Source organism: Anolis sagrei, chromosome 3, assembly GCF_037176765.1.
Source record: "Anolis sagrei isolate rAnoSag1 chromosome 3, rAnoSag1.mat, whole genome shotgun sequence".
Lineage (NCBI taxonomy): Eukaryota > Metazoa > Chordata > Lepidosauria > Squamata > Dactyloidae > Anolis > Anolis sagrei.
In genome coordinates this window covers 91,960,558-91,976,713 of record NC_090023.1, presented here as the reverse complement: position 1 = coordinate 91,976,713, position 16,156 = coordinate 91,960,558, and the positions used below count along the sequence as shown (strand labels likewise).

The 16,156-nt window shown below is 40.8% G+C and overlaps 1 long non-coding RNA gene across 1 annotated transcript in view; it reads right to left on the bottom strand.

Moving 5' to 3' along the window:
* Nucleotides 1-4,513: 4,513 nt before the first annotated feature.
* Nucleotides 4,514-16,156, bottom strand: part of LOC137096727 (uncharacterized) — a 98,099-nt gene continuing 86,456 nt past the window's right edge. Inside the window, exon 3 of the long non-coding RNA XR_010909672.1 lies at nt 4,514-5,230. This is a non-coding gene — a long non-coding RNA (uncharacterized lncRNA). The remainder of the gene's footprint in view (nt 5,231-16,156) is intronic.

Genomic DNA, 16,156 nt, shown 5'->3' with positions numbered 1-16,156 from the left:
ACTGAGGAATCTCACGACAAAAGTACTGCCTTGAAAACTCAGTACACAGACAACCCTTATTTGTCAAGATTTGGTGTTTTTGACGGAGACCGCTGGGGCTACTTCCAATAGTGCTCTGTCATGGCTCCATCCTGGATATGCCCTTGCTTAGAATGGGGCCAGGCAAGGGGAAACCAGGATGTGACACTTTCCCCTGTGTGATGGGGAAAGCAGTGATTTGGGTGATGCGAGGTGCAGGGTGATGGTTTCCCCCACTGCCCCATGGATTCATCATGCTGTCTGGAAAATCCCACTCACTGCCGTCTGAGTTTTGGACCTCTTTGTGATAAGGTCCTAAGTGAAATTGTGTATACCGAAGCTGCAAATATGCATTTTACAGTACTTCTTTATTGCTTGTTACCAAGACCTCTTGTTATGAACTTCCTTCAAGATGACTTTGACTTATGACTAATACTGAAAAAGTGTTAACAGGTTTATTTTTAAAATGTCCTTGTTCTAATACTTCTGTCTTTATGTAATGTTAGCTCTTTTTTGCATCCAGCTTACCTTTCTGTAAGTGAGCATGGATGCAGGGCAAACAGGTTGATGCTATACTGGAGTGGATTGGGAGCTCAGCAGGCACTGCTCTCTTATATTGTTTGGGTTTTTTTGTCGTGTTAGGAGCAAGTCGCTTCTGGTGTGAGAGAATTGGCCGTCTACAGGGACGTTGCCCAGGGGACGCTTGGATGATTTTTTTGATGTTTTTATCATCCTTGTGGGAGGCTTCTCTCATGTCCCCGCATGAAGAGCTGGAGCTGATAGAGGGAGCTCATCCGCCTCTCCCCGGATTCGAACCTGCAACCTGTTGGTCTTCAGTCCTGCCAGCACAGGGGTTTAACCCACTGCGCCACTGGGGGCTCCTCTCTTATATTGTCAATCTACCTGATGTCAGGGGATATTCATTTGCTCCAGTTGAAGAGTAATGGAAAATGTATTGTCAAAGGCTTTCATGACCAAAATCATTGGGTTCTGTGAGTTTTCCAGGCTGTATGGCCATGTTGCAGAAGCATTCTCTCCTGACGTTCCACCCACATCTATGGCAGGCATATTCAGATGGTTTATCTGAGCAAACTGGAACCACTCAGAGAAAGGAACCTGCTTCAAACAGAGAAAAGTTATTTCTCCCACCCTGGACATTTCATAGATATATAAACCTCACTTGCCTAGTTTCCAACAGACCTCACAACCTCTGAGGATGCCTGCCATAAATGTGGGCAAAACATCAGGAGATTATGCTTTTGGAACATGGCCATACAGTCTGGAAAACTCACAGCAACCCAGTAATGATAAGGTGAAATAGAAAACAACACACTGAGAGAAGTCTTTTTCTACAGAATGGCATTAGAACAGAGTCACTCTTTTTCCTGGTATATATTTCTAGCACATTTCCATCTGTAAACTATAGAGAGTGATAGACAACATGTACTAGATGTCATTCTTGCAAGTTCTGCTGAAAGTAATGTGGCTTACACCAGGGGAAAGACTTGCAACTTGCATTTCATTATTTCCCCTTGGTGGATAATAATAGCTTTAAGCATCTGGTTCACATGAAAACAGACAAAATGGGACCCACAAATGAGGGAAGGGAGATTGTTATAAAGGAATGTACACCCTTGTCATAGTTTTCTAATATAATTGTATTGTTGTAAGTAATTTCTAAATCTGTCTCTGATTATACAGTGATGATGCCAAGAAGAATAAAGAGGATGAAAAGAAGAAAACACTCTCTTTTTAAGGAGCTGTTGATGATTTTGTAAAAAACAAAGAAAAACCCAAAGAGGGAGGAGAATTGTATACTATAATTCTATGCTTGAACTAAAAACACAGGTATCAAGAGCATTCTTAAGAAGTGAGTCTTTTTTTCAGCAATGTATTAAATATTTTTGGTGCTCTGAGCTACTTGAGGCCTTTGCTGCCTCTTGAGGTGCATCTACACTGTAGAATTCATGCAGTTCGATACCAGTTTAACTGCCATGGCTCAATGCTATGGAATTCTGGGAGCTGTGGTTTTCCAAGATCTTTAGCTTTCTCTGCTACATAGTGTCAGCATCTCTCTAAACTACAAGTCCCAGGATTTCATAGAATTGAGACAAGGCAGTTAAAGTAGTGTCAACATGCATTAAGTTACACCGGAGAACCCGCCCCACGATTTGTTAGTAGGTTGTCCTGCTTGGGGCCCTTCCAGACAGGCCTTTAATTTGCAACCTGTTGCGGTTTACCTGAAGTGTCCAAATGATGCCTCAAGTAAACCTGAATGAATCTAGAGTAAACTGAGGTTTCCCAGTTTACTCTGGATTAAATAAACACCTGGAAAGATCCAGACCTTAATGTAAGGTCTGGATCTTTCCAGGTGTGATCCCCATGGGGATTGATTCCTGGGACTGCTTCTATAATCTTGGTGGTCAATCCTAACAGCAATCCCAATTCTTCAGGCTGCTAGAGCTCGAAGGAGTGGGATGGCATCGGGAGGTTGAGGGGGGAGGACCAGGAGCTTTCAATGGAAGGAGCTGAGCATGCAGCTAAGTCCCTTGGGTAAATTCAGGGGGTAAATGGGGGGTTGGGGGCTGGCTCCAGGATGCCATGGGGCCATTCTTCCAGGGAAAGCCCAGAGTTTGAGGTAGATGTGGGGACTAAATCTTGGGAGGAACTGGGATATAATATCCCAGTTTCTTCTGGGATTTAGTCATGTCTGGAAGGGCCCTTAGTCAACCACCTTTAGCTACATTATCTCTCCTAATTTACTTGCCCCTTCTCACCAATTGACAAAATCAGTTCTTTGTAGCTCATGCAGTGACAAAAGGGAAGAAAATGAAACACACACTGGATTTTTGCATATTCATGCATTTATTGCACTATGTATTCAAATTGTTTCAACTTATGGTGACTGTAAGGCAACCCGTTTCTTGGCAAGAGTTGAGCCGGGGGGGGGGGGGTTGCCTTTGCCTTCCTCTTGAATGGTTAGAGTGAATTCTTTTAAACCTATCTCCCAGGAGAGTACTGTATAAGAAAATGTGTCTGCTCTTTCTACCTTTGCCACCAGTAGTTGCCATGGCAATAATCTCTACTACCTTGGAAAACTGGGAACCTAGAACAGCAAATCTTATTTTCAAGCACAAGTCTTATTATAAAACAGGATTAGAATGGACCCCAGCATCCATCTAGTGTGGCAAAGATCCCGATCCTCTTTGGCACTGATGTAGCCTTAGCAGCTCAGTTTACAAGCAGAGCAGGAAGAATAGAAAGCAAAAAAAAATTAAATATGTATATGAGAGGTATTTATTTTTCATTGAAAAAAGTATGTGTTGCCTTTCCACCCACCAGAGCTCTCAAGGCACTGTAGAACACATTTTAAAAATAAATATAACAAAACACTATTCTAAAAACTTTTCACTCTTTTTTTAAAAGACCGAAACATTTGTTAAAAATAATTTTGTGAAATGCACGTGCCTGAAACAATCAGAAAAGTCATTCTGGTTTCCCCCTATTTCAGCCCTTTTTAGTTAGAGAGTATTAGCATTGTATGTATGGTTCTGGGGGGGGGGGGGGGGGTGTCAGTCTAGGTGGCCTCTTTCCCTTTAAAGTCTCCCTCTCCCTACCCCTTTAAGTATCCCCTCAGAGGAGAAGCCCCAGGCAAGGCATTTCTGGTTCTTGGAGGAGTCAACCTTTTTGTGACTGGAAGGTGAAGAAAGAGGAAGGCTGGAAAATCTACAAAAAGCATGTCCAGTTGAAGCTGTATGAGTTGTATTCAAGTCTAGTTGGAGCTGTACTCAAGTCCAGTCAGAGCTGTACTCATGTCCAGTTAGAGCTGTATTCAAGTTCAGTCAGAGTTAAATATTGAGACCATTTAGAGACAGTTGAACACCATAGAAGAAAGAGACAATAAGAATAAATAAAGATTCAAGGGCCTCAGTTTGTCCAGAACAGTGTCTATCTCTCAAAGACTTTACATCTCCTCATAAAGACTTTGTAGTGAGATTTAGTAAGTCTGAAATTCTTGTCTGTTAATAAATTCTTGTTTGATTCAACTATATAGTCTCTGATCTGTTCCCTGAGCAACTGGTTCTCCTTCCAATTATTTAAGATAGTGTGGGGGCAAAACAAGGACTAAAGGCTGAACAAAACAATATAGATAGATAGCATAGCTGCCAAATATCCTGATTTGAGGGAAGGCAACCTAATCCCCTCTCTCTCCACCACACACACTCAAAAATATATCCATGTGTGTGTGTGTATCCATCTCCATACATATCTCCACACACACACACATAATTCTAGGAAAAGATTGGGAGTCTAAATGGACATGGAAAGGGGATTGAGTTAGGGTTCACTCATGAGAAGAAAATGTTGTTTGTAAGTTAAGAAATGCTTCACTAGAAGCTTAAGGTTATAGGTAATGAAGCTACCCAAATCAAAGCTTCAATCAAAGCTTTCCCCTCAAATGTAAAAAGGTACAAAATGGACCTAAAGGCAAAGGCATAGTTAGGCAATAGTATTTGACTCTTAAATGCACTACAAGGACATAGGAGATAATGTCATTGCATGCATGTCTGTTCGTATTTAAAGAAATGCCATAAACAGCAATAAATAATCGGGACATTAGTTATTATTTCACGGAACATTCTGTACTAATTTGAGCATTTTGCAGATTCTTTAAAGAATACTTCAAATATGTTACTTCTGCAAATGCCAGTGTGCTTATGTTCATTTGCAACGCTGTTTGACATTTCAGAATATTCGCTAGGCACAAAATAATTTCCCAGTGTATCTAATGAATGTTGCTGGTGCTTGGGAGATAAGGAAGTAGTTATAAGCACAATAAGGGACTCTGAAGGCAGCAGCTGTTTCCTTTGCCTGTTGTATGTAGTATTGGTTCAACACTGGAATCCTATTCTTTCCCAATTCATTCTTCATCAAATTGTTTCCTACAGACATGTTGCTCCAACCTGACAGTGAAAATCTCTGTTTCTTCATCCTTCCTCACCCTCCTTCCATTGCTGATGCTGCCAAAACTCCTTCCAGCAAGACAGGATGCAGTGAACAGAAGAGCAGTCTAAGCAGGCATAAACAGATTTTGCAAAAGGAGTTCCTTTGTCACAGACTTTGCTATGGTAATTGAGGTGTGTCTGTATTCATATCATATATTTCCTCCAAAGACATCCAGGATTTCTATTAATATTTCAGGATGAGCTTTCTGAAAGTCAAAAAAGAATAAAATCAAGCAATTTTAAGGCCAAATGAGAAAGGCACTTCATCTTCACAGCACATTCAAAATTCCTGGCACATTCTTTCTTATGTAACACAATGACCAAGCAAGAATGCCACTCTGAGGGAAGCTTACCTTCCAAGGGCACCTCACAGGAAATATCCTCACAGTAAATAATGTGTTTTAAGGCATTGAATAATTACCTCTGTCTAGGCCGCCTTGAGCCCCCTTCAGGGTAGAGAAAGGCGGGTAAATAGAGTAAATAAATAAATAAATATCACCACATTTATGGTCTTTTTAACTAGATAATAAAAACTTTATTTCACAGTCAGTTTTGTCCCCCCTCCCCAGCTTTTTTAGGGGTGTTACACTTTTTAAAGAGTGCTGGACAGTTTTGAATTGTTTTTAGTGCATCATAGTTTAATTCCATTGTAATGTTTTGATTTTATTGCATTTCTCCTTACACAGAGCAAACCCACACACACACACACATATGTATATATATTTGCAATATCTGTCAGTCTTGTGACGCTAAGCCATTTGAATCCTTGTGATTTTTTAACTTTTTGCATAGAAACGTCTTGGCTGTATCACATTGACAGGTGTTTCTGCCTGATATTTGCAGGGTTGAAGCTACATGATTGGAGTTCATAAGAAAACATTGCCTCTACAAATAAGAATTTTTTCCTGTTTCCATCCTTTGAAGTCCCCAAATTTCAAGCATTGCAGAGAGTGAGACATTTAAAATCATTCACATCTGGAATTTTTTTAATCCTCTGGATTTACATTTCCATGGAAATTCTGCCTACCATTCTTCCTTTGGGTGCCTAAATTCTATTTCTAAATGCTCAGCTGAAAGTATAAGGAACTCATCCCATTCCATGTTTCCGAAGCATATGGAAGCAGAGTCTAGAAGCTGTAGGATGAAGTCCCAGGTTACTGCAATGCTAGAAATATAGATACTGGAAGAAATTTTCATTTGGGAAGAATTCTTATGGGAATACAGTGCTCCCCTTTTGCCCTCCCTCCCAGGCCTTCAAAATACCTGTGTCCCTGCTTCGCCCCTGAAAAGTTGTATCTAAGGACAGATAGGGTGCATTAGAAAGGGTTGCCGTTGATAGAAGCTTGCTCAACCAAAATCAGGTGCACTAACTCTGGGTGCATCCAACTCCCTCAATAAAGAAGGGGCTGTCCAGATGGAGAGGTCAACCCTCCTGTTCAAGGAGCTCCATTGGCTGCCATTCATTTTCCGGTCCCAATTCAAGGTGCAGGTGCTTACCTACAAAGCCCTAAACGATTTGGGACCCGCCTACCTGCGTGACCGCATCTCTGTGTACGAACCCACACGATCTCTTCGTTCATCTGGAGAGGCCCTGCTTACGACCCCACTTCCATCGCAAGCACGATTGATGGGGACAAGGGATAGGGCCTTCTCGGAGGTGGCCTCTCGACTCTGGAACTCGCTCCCCAAGGACATTAGACATGCCCCAACTCTGGCAGTCTTTAAGAGGAGCCTGAAAACGTGGTTGTTCCAGTGAGCCTTCCCAGAATAAGGAACCCTAAGCAACATGTCCCTAATCGCACTTTACTAATGATCTAGGATTGTCTGCTCGCTCCATCTCTTTCCAAATACCTATCCTAGTTATATGTCACCTTGTCATGCCCAGTATTTTAAAATTTTAATTATTACATTTGGCCCTGCCATAGGTTTTTAATGCGTGGTGATGTTATTATTACTATTTATTGCTTTGTTTATGAGTTTATTTATTGTCTGTATTGCTGTGTTGTTTTTATTAATGTAATTGGGCTCAGCCTCTTGTAAGCCGCACCAAGTCCTCCGGGAGATGGTAGCGGGGTATAAATAAAGGTTTATTATTATTATTATTATTATTATTATTATTATTATTATTATCATCCTGGAAAATCCTGAATTCATTTGCCACAAACCAGGAAAACCCTGGTTTGTAGCGAATTAATTAGATAGTGGATTTATTCCACACCTTCTTGGAAGGCCCACTATTTCTGGTATCTGGACTGCAGTCGGCATGATGTCTGCAGTCCAGACATCATTCCCACAGTTTATTGTCGAAGGCTTTCATGGCTGGAATCACTAGGTTCTTGTGGGTTTTTCCGGGCCATAGAGCCATGTTCTAGAGGCATTTCTCCTGACGTTTCGCCTGCATCTATGGCAAGTATCCTCAGAGGTAGTGAGGTTTTCCCCACAGTTTTCCGGACTAAATTAGTCTAGAAAACTGTGGGAATACCCACTCCTCTCCCAAAGCACCTAAACCCCTTTTAAAGTAAATAAAACTTGCCTGGCCTCCAGTATAGTGTTGCAGCAGCTCTCCCAGCGCATAGAAATGATGCACCAGGAGAGCGGGGGGTGGGGGTGGGTGGGTAGCGATTTGAGATATCAACAGCAATAAATCACTTTGAGCTGGAAACTTAAATGTAGCTTTGCAACTGGATGATCCATTCTTGTTGATACAGTCAGCCCTCTGTTTCCAGTGATTCTGCACCAAAATTCAAAAACAAACCTTGATTTTGCTATTTAAGATAAGTGACACTATTTGATTATGCCATCGAACATACATGGACTTTGGTATCCACAAAGGGTCCTGGAGCCAAACCCCAGAAGACACCAAGGGCCTGCTATAAAGTAGATCAATGTTTGCAGGAACTTCTTCCCGTGCAAGGAACCATTGTATCATTCTACTTACATGTTGCACACCAAAATGGTTAATGAAGAAAGCTAAACATTCAAAAGCAAGAGTGTCAAAATCTGCCTTTCATGCAGTTGAACACAGAAGGGCTATTTTTCTCTAATGTTTTAAGAGCTTTGGGGATTACTTCTCTGCAAAGGCTAAGTTAAACAACTACTGCACGATATCCATTTCCAGGAAGTGGTCTGCTTTTTTAGGATCATGAAAACAGATTTTCCCCTTTTTCCAACCCCTTCCTCTTTTGAAATGACTATGCATTCCAGACTTTTTCTGTGAGTGTGAAAATGAGGTAGGAAGCAGTTGATAATGAACAGAACCTCAGGAGAGATATCCAGCTCTTACAAAGCGCCTCTTACTAAACACAGTTCTCTTTTTGTTGTTACCTATTGCTGCTTCTCCCTAGTCACAATTTTTAAGAAGCAGAACACAACAAGAAATGTCTGGCCTGTGTTAGAACAAGGAGGATATGAGAGAGGGAGGGCTGGTACATTGTATGGTATGAAAGGTTTTACTTAGGACTGCAAATAATCCAGACTGGATATAATTTAGGAGAGTTTTGCCATATGAAATGCATTGAGCCATATTGCACTCTTCTCACTCATCTTGGCCATAAAAAGCAAATACACCTTCCTGTGTGAGTGCTGGCATACATGAAATGGAGGACAATTGTCTCTTGAGAGCACATAAAAGTGGCCATTTTGGATGGGAGGTTTTGGGAATTGTAATCCAAAACGTTACAGCATTTTTATGGAATGTGGGAAATTGATATCGAGCTACTTTTTGGAGGGGCCTCCCTGAGAGAGAGAGATCCCTGAGGACTGCACCAAAGAGAGTCCTTAATAAACCTTGGTGAGGCCAGAGAAAGCCAATTTCAGCGATAAAAATAGTAATATTTAAAATAATAAATCCTCACCAAAGTGGAAGAAGTTTTTCAAGCGACTGAGGTGTTTTATTAGCGATTCAGCTGATATCGGATGCATTGCAGGAATCATTCCACCACAAGCATGCAGGCGCACAGTGATACAGGCATATTTATACAATTTTTGAAAACCCAGAGTTCAAACTTCCCACCCCGGCTCCTGTGACATTCCCCACTGTGATTGGGTGATGGGCGAACACCTGGGAGGCAGCCCTCCCGCCCCCGGTGCCTCTGGACCAATCAGGAAGCTCCAGTGGTCTGTAGGATCCAATGGGGAGACCTCTGCCACCTGGTGGTGACAGCCAATCAGGAGAAATGGAGGCGGGATGAGGGAGCACAAAGGAATCTGGGAAAGGAATCTGCAGACAAAGGAATGCCATGTGCTCTGAGACAAAGGATCAACATGTGTTCTGATCCTTCCTGGTTGTGAGGCAGGAGAACAATGATGGCAGCCTGAGGTTAATGTTAAGTAAACAAAAGCAGAGGGGAAGATTTCCCCTTATGTTACAGAAACTTTTGTCAAACAATGCTTTACTCTAGTGGGCCATCTCCCGAGGCTAGAGATAAGAATCTCCTTCTTTTATCCATGCAAGTGTGTCTTTGGCAGGAGGTTTCAGTCTTTTGTTTCTGAAGGCTAGGGGGTTCCCTTACATAAACATAAAAACCATATAGAAATTATACACAGGGAAATCATATGCAGCTATCTTCCCATCCAGGACCCCAGAGAGAGATTAATAATACCAATTATAAAAATCAGACGATATCAGGACACAGCATGAATTCATAAGTTGTCTTGAAGAAAGTTCATGGGTCCTTGAAGAGAGTGAAGTCCAGAAATGTTTGGGGCTTTGTAGTCCCTTTTGTGGAGTTGCTTCATGTATATAGGGGAAACAAAGGTCAGAAGAAAAGGGGAAAGGCTTCTGCCACACAAAGAAATCAGAAGACACATTTCATATATCTAAAGTTCATAAAAGGCAAGATTTCATAAGGTTTGTCCATTTGGAGGGAAAGCGTGTCCATGGGGGATGGCTAAAACGCACAAAGGTCCTGGCAGGAGTTCTTGAGTGGTACAAATGGACCTGGTATCTCTGGAAACAAGCTTTGCTCCCCGTCCTTGGAGAACTACAGCTCCCGAGAGAGGAAAAACCCCAAGGTCTAGCTATTCCCGAAGTTTCATGGGGTCCTCATTGTTGTTAAGGCCTTGGCAAATTGAGCAAGACTTAACCCCTATTGTGCAATCTGGTACCTTTGTCCTTTGCAGAACTATAAGTCACCATCCCTTGTTTTGGGGGGGGGGGTGCTCGACATCAAAATCAGGTTGGAATTGTGTTTCTTCATTCATTTCCTAGGTGCACACAGTATACTGTTGTTCCTCTGTATCCACAGATTGAAAAACTCACCCCTAAAAGTTTCAAAAAGTAAACTTCGATTCTACCATTTTATATTATTTTCTATTGACATTGTATATCATCCATGAATTTTCATATTCATGCTGCATTCTGGAATCAAACCATTATGGATACCAAGTGAAATCCATTAAATAACCTAGATCTGAATTGTGTAGGGGTTTATAGCTTATGGACAGCTCTTTGAATTTTGTCTGGAAACAAACTTGTAAGCAAGTTGCAACAAGAGACTTACTTAAATGTGCTCCCTGCCTCAGTTATCTGCAGGTCTTTGGACCAACTGAAGTTTTTAAGCACTCTTCAAAGGAAGCTCCAAGTAGAACATGTTACAGTAATCTAAACTAAGGTATGTGCCAAATCTGAGCTTCAAGGCTCAGAGTTGAATCCAAGATCAAACCCAAGCTATGGACCTGTGTCATCATGAGAAGTGTAATCCCACCCAGCATAAGCTGAATCTCTTTTCTGGTCTGCTTTTCAATTGATTATATATGGTTTATGTTTCATTTTGTTTGCTTTCATCTACTCCATTATTAATGAATGGTCTAGGATCAAAACGGTTTCCTTGGATTGACTTGGTAAAAGCACATTGGCTCTCTCATTTCTAACTCTCTGGCTTCTTGCACTGCACTACTACAACTTTCATCTTTCACTTCCTTGACTCACTCCCCTTCTTTCCTAATCATGTCTCAAACCCATGTCCTTGCAATGCATCCCTCCTTGATTCTTGCATTTTGCCACCCAGCTTTTCTTCTTCTTGACAAGACCAAGGCCTTTGGGATGTTGTTGTTGGTGTGTGAAAAAGCTTAAATTGGGGCCTTTACATACCCTTGACACATACTACTTGAAGACAACATGCAAGTGTGTAACCAGCTTTGGCAGCCCCTTTTGATCCCATGTGTCTTTTATGCATCTTTGCCACATGAGGAACCTTTGGTTTGGAAAGCTAGCAACAAGATGTTTGTGTATTTTTATGGACCTAATAAAGGTATAGCTATAATCATATGGATTTCAGAATTGTTCTAAAGAAACATTTACTAAACAGACACATCCGTTTATATTATTTATTGTTCTTTCTTTCTTTCTTTTTGCTGAACTCAATCACTTCTGTGTGTTTCTCTGTTTTCTGTGCTTTTTGCAGCAGTATCGTGTTTGTAAAACTAATTCTGAGCTATGCCTTTGAAAATACAATACACATATACACATACTACATACACACAGCACATTGCCCAGCATATACAATATGGAACTGCTAAAGGAAATAATATGATCTTTTAACTTCAATAATTTTAGATGAATTTACAGTATAGTGAAACTGAGTATGCTTTGGCAGATCTGAGATGACAGAGGTCATTGGCCTCTCTTTCCCTATAGTCACAGTTTTATATATGATTTGTACTGGAGAATCCGTATATGTATTCTTCTGTGTCATGCATCTTGATGATTCCTTACTTCCTTATATTTTTTCCTCTAAAAAAGAAATCAGATAACAGTCTGATTCTAATACCACATGGAAAGCAAATGATTATGCTTTGTACCCACTGCTTTAAAAGAAAGAACCGGCAAGGCAGGTAACCACCACCACCTCCTCCTCCTCCTCCTCCTCCTCCTCCTCCTCCTCCTCCTCCTCCTCCTCCTCCTCCTCCTCCTCCTCCTCCTCCTCCTCCCATAGATGGTGACTGAGTTCCTCCAATTCCATATAAGTACAAGGTAAAACAAAAACACGAAGAGCCATGTCATTCAAAAGGAAGCCTGTCACTGGAAACAGGAGAAGGTTTCTCATAAGGATAAGGTCAAGTCTGGGAATATTCTCTAGGGATCTCTTCATATGGGGAGGGAACGTGGGGTGCCACGAGCCTTTCTGCACTCCTTTCCTTTTGCCAGCAAAATGGCACAGCCCGAAAGAGCCATGTGACAAAGTCATAGTGTGATTGTTAATTCAAGCTGCAGATCAGAGGTGATAGAATGGGAAGAAGAGAAGAAAAGAGGAGAGAAACTGTGAATTATTTTTATTTCTGCCTTTATTTATATCCTGTCTTTTCCACATAGCCAAGACTCCCGGCAGCTTACAAATAATGACAAATGCAATATAGGTAAAAATATGCAAATGTATTTCATTAAAATGTAATTAAAGTATCAACTAGAGTGAAACAATGTAAAAGTATGTTGCAATAAAAGCATTTAAAAACAACAAGCACCCAAAATACTTTTATTTAAAAATATCCAATTCCCCCAAACCTGCTGACAATGTCAGCAAGAGGAGCTAAGGCCCCTTCCACACAGCTATATAAAATCCACATTGAACTGGATTATATGGTAGTGTGGATTCAGATAACCCAGTTTAAACCAGACATGATGGATTATCTGTTTTGTCTGTTCCAACTACAGTTCTGTCCTCATGATGCACTCCCCACTGCCCTTAATGAAGGTCTAACACCTATGTTCACCCCTTTTGAGCTCTTCCCTCAGAAACACATTCTCCCACTACCATCTCATCCAGGGTTTTATCTATTTTATCCATGAATCAGGCATAGACAAATCCAGCATTCACATTCAGCTTCCTTACAAGCTTTTTGTCTGTTAGTTTTCTAATTTTGCAGCTCAGTTCTGGTGTTTCTTCATTACTTATGGTCATTGCAGTACCTGAACTTCCGGAGTGCTCTGCATCCATCACACTAGTGTGGCTATTTTTGAACATTTCAATCTAGTCATAGATAATTCTATGAAAGAGAACTTTATCCTCATACTGAGCACACATGCAGAGATGAATTTGTGTTCCTGGCACACCTTCTGCCCACAAAAAGTGTATGACAGAACGCTGTTCTACTTTGGTGGAATTTATTAGTTTCTCAGTCATCTTCACCACAGCATGACAATTCTTATACTAGGAAGCCAACTTGCTAGACCAGGCATGGTCATCCTTCAGCCCTCTAGGTATTTTGGACTTCAACTCCCACAATTCCTAATAGCTAGTAAGCTGGCTGGGATTTCTGAGAGATGGAGTACAAAACACCTGGTGGGCCAAAGTTTGACCATGACTGTGCTAGACAGACTAATGACATGACACTATCAGACACAACCAAAGAGTCTTCCTCGCAGCCTTACTGTTTCCAAAGGAAATATTAAAGTGCTGAAACTTTTTGAAGATGCTTCGTGGATTTTAACATAATAAAATATGGAAAGGGAGAGGGCTGAATACTTTCACAAGACATTACATATTTCTTTCAAGAAATGCCGTACATGTGTATGACATATTCACAAAGGAATAGATAATGACAGGCTTGTCTACCAAAAGATGATTTAAAATATCTGAGTTGAACATAGCTGTTTCCTTAAATTACTTTTGTCTGCTTCACTGTAGATTCAAAAATAAAGCGAAACCTCTTTATATTTGGATGTTATGCAATGCTTCCAAGAACTGTAATAAACATTCAAAGAAATGAGTGCAGAGATTTCTGACTATAAACATGGACACATCCACATTGGCTTGCAAAAGACTGGATCAAGCCAACATTCAGTTGCATTGTGCATTTATTCCAAGGAAATCAAACCAAAGCTGTGACCAGCCCATATATGGCTTGGAGATACTTTAATCCTAGTCCTGTCATCAGAGTAACAGTGCAATCCTATGCAGAATCACTGAAAAATTAGTTCATATACTCAAGTGTAAAATTGCTATTACAGTTGGAGCTCTGCAATATGTCCAGAAGGGACCACAGTGCTGTCTCTCTCCTTACCTCTCTACTATAGGTCTTTTTCACACTGTTCTGCCCCCACACTATCTTAATTACTTGGAAGGTGAAATAGCTGTGCCGGGAACAGATCGGAGACTATATAATTGAATCAAACAAGAATTTATTAACTGACAAGAATTTTAGACTTTCTCTACTCCTGAGTCTCACTACAAAGTCTTTATAAGGAGAAGTAAAGTATTTGATAGATAGACAGAGTTCTGGCTGAACTGAGGCTCTTGAATCTTTATTTCTTCTTATTGTCTCTTTCTTGTGTGGTGTTCAACTCTCTGTGAGATCATCTCAATATTTAACTCTGACTGGACTTGAATACAGCTCTTGCCGGATGTGCTATTTTGTAGACCTTCTAACCTTTCTCTCACTTCACCTTCCAGTCATGAAAAGGTGGACTCTTCCAAGAACCAGTAGTGCCTTGCCTGAGGCTCCACTCCTGAGGGGATTCTTAAGGGACAGGGAGACGGAGGCTTCAAATGCAAAGAGGCTGTAAAGACTGCCCCCCCCCCAGAAACTGTACATAAAATATTAATCCATCTAGCTAAAAAGGGCTTAACTAGGGGTAAACAGTGAGGGTCCTTCATGGGGCATGACACTCCCCTTCCCACTTTCTCCAAGGCGCTGGCCTTCTTTAACTTTCAGAACATGCTTTGTTGCAACCTTACCTTACCGTAGCCAGGATTTTGATTTTTTGGGGGGGGGGAGGGGGCTGAGTTTGATTCGGGGGGGGGGGGCTGAGTCTGAGTGAATGAGGGTCTACCCTAGAAAACGTTTTGTATCATTACCCCAATACCCCTGTGTATATGGGATATATTGAGCATGGTGATCAGATCATGATATGAATAAACATAACAGTTTAAATAATGTACCAGTAAGGCCTTCTCGCGGACCACCATGAGAATATCAGGGGGGGGGCTGAAGCCCCTCAAGCCCGCCCCCCGCCCCCCAGGTACATGCTTGCCTGGCATCTTTGAATAATCAAGTGAACCCAGAGGATTGATGGGAAAATGAAGATGTTATACTCTGCAGCATGATAAAACAACAAGTCTGCTAAATCAAATACTGAGTGTATCCTGGCTTGAAGGTCTGGCCAGTGTTTCATTGTGTACAGTATCAATATTCTTTATATGACTGAGCATACCTGTCTCTAATACATTTGAAATAGAGAAGGGTTGGAAACAGAATCAGCACAATTGTGTGTAAAGGGAGTGCATCTGAATAAACTCCAGTGTTTTGGATCTAAATACTCTAAAGACACCAGATCCTATGTGATCTTAGAAGCTCAGTAGGGTTGGTCCTGGTTAGTACTTGAATGTGAGACTGCCAATAAATACCAGGTGTCGGTATTAAACTGTATTAAATTCATAGCATCATCATAAATCAACAGTTTGAAAGCACACATAGATATCACGTAGTCACCTTGAATTATGTAACTGGAAAGTTTAATGAACATTAATCATTCTTCATCTTGACCAACTCTCAAAAACAGATGGGTGAGCTGGACAGTTTTAACTGAGAGAAGCAACTGTCCTTTCTTTTTTGGCATCTAAATATGGTTATTTTATGTTTGGGAACATTTTATGAAAGATCCTTTAAAAGCAGCTATGAGCTTCCCATTCATATACAGTGTATTGTTACACCATTATGTAGCAGAGAAATTAAATTTCTGTTTCCAGCACACTTTATTTTCTATTTAAATTGCTTTCTAATTACCCTCTAAGCAGTGAGTGAGGCAAATGTGATTTATGTTGCTTTGGTAATAAACACTCATATCCTAAGGCAGCTGTGTGCTACTGTGGAGCACTTTGTTGTTATATTATTATGCTGCTTTCTAAAAAGAGGGTGGTGGAGAGATTACAAAAGATTTATGCCTCATTCAACCATAGTTGGAGGTTTCTCTGTAATAACTTCTCACTCCAAGATAGTTAACCACTGAAGGTTTGCATCCAGAGTTTATAAAAGATGCATCTGATATAAAGGATTTGTTAGCCTGTGGAGACATTAACTTACATAAATATGTCAGATCAAAAGTAAATTTTGAAATATTTCTCACCTGATAGATGGGTGTTTCCCTGTACTTTAGATCCAGCAAAGTAATTTCCTGCATATTTTCCACTGCATTT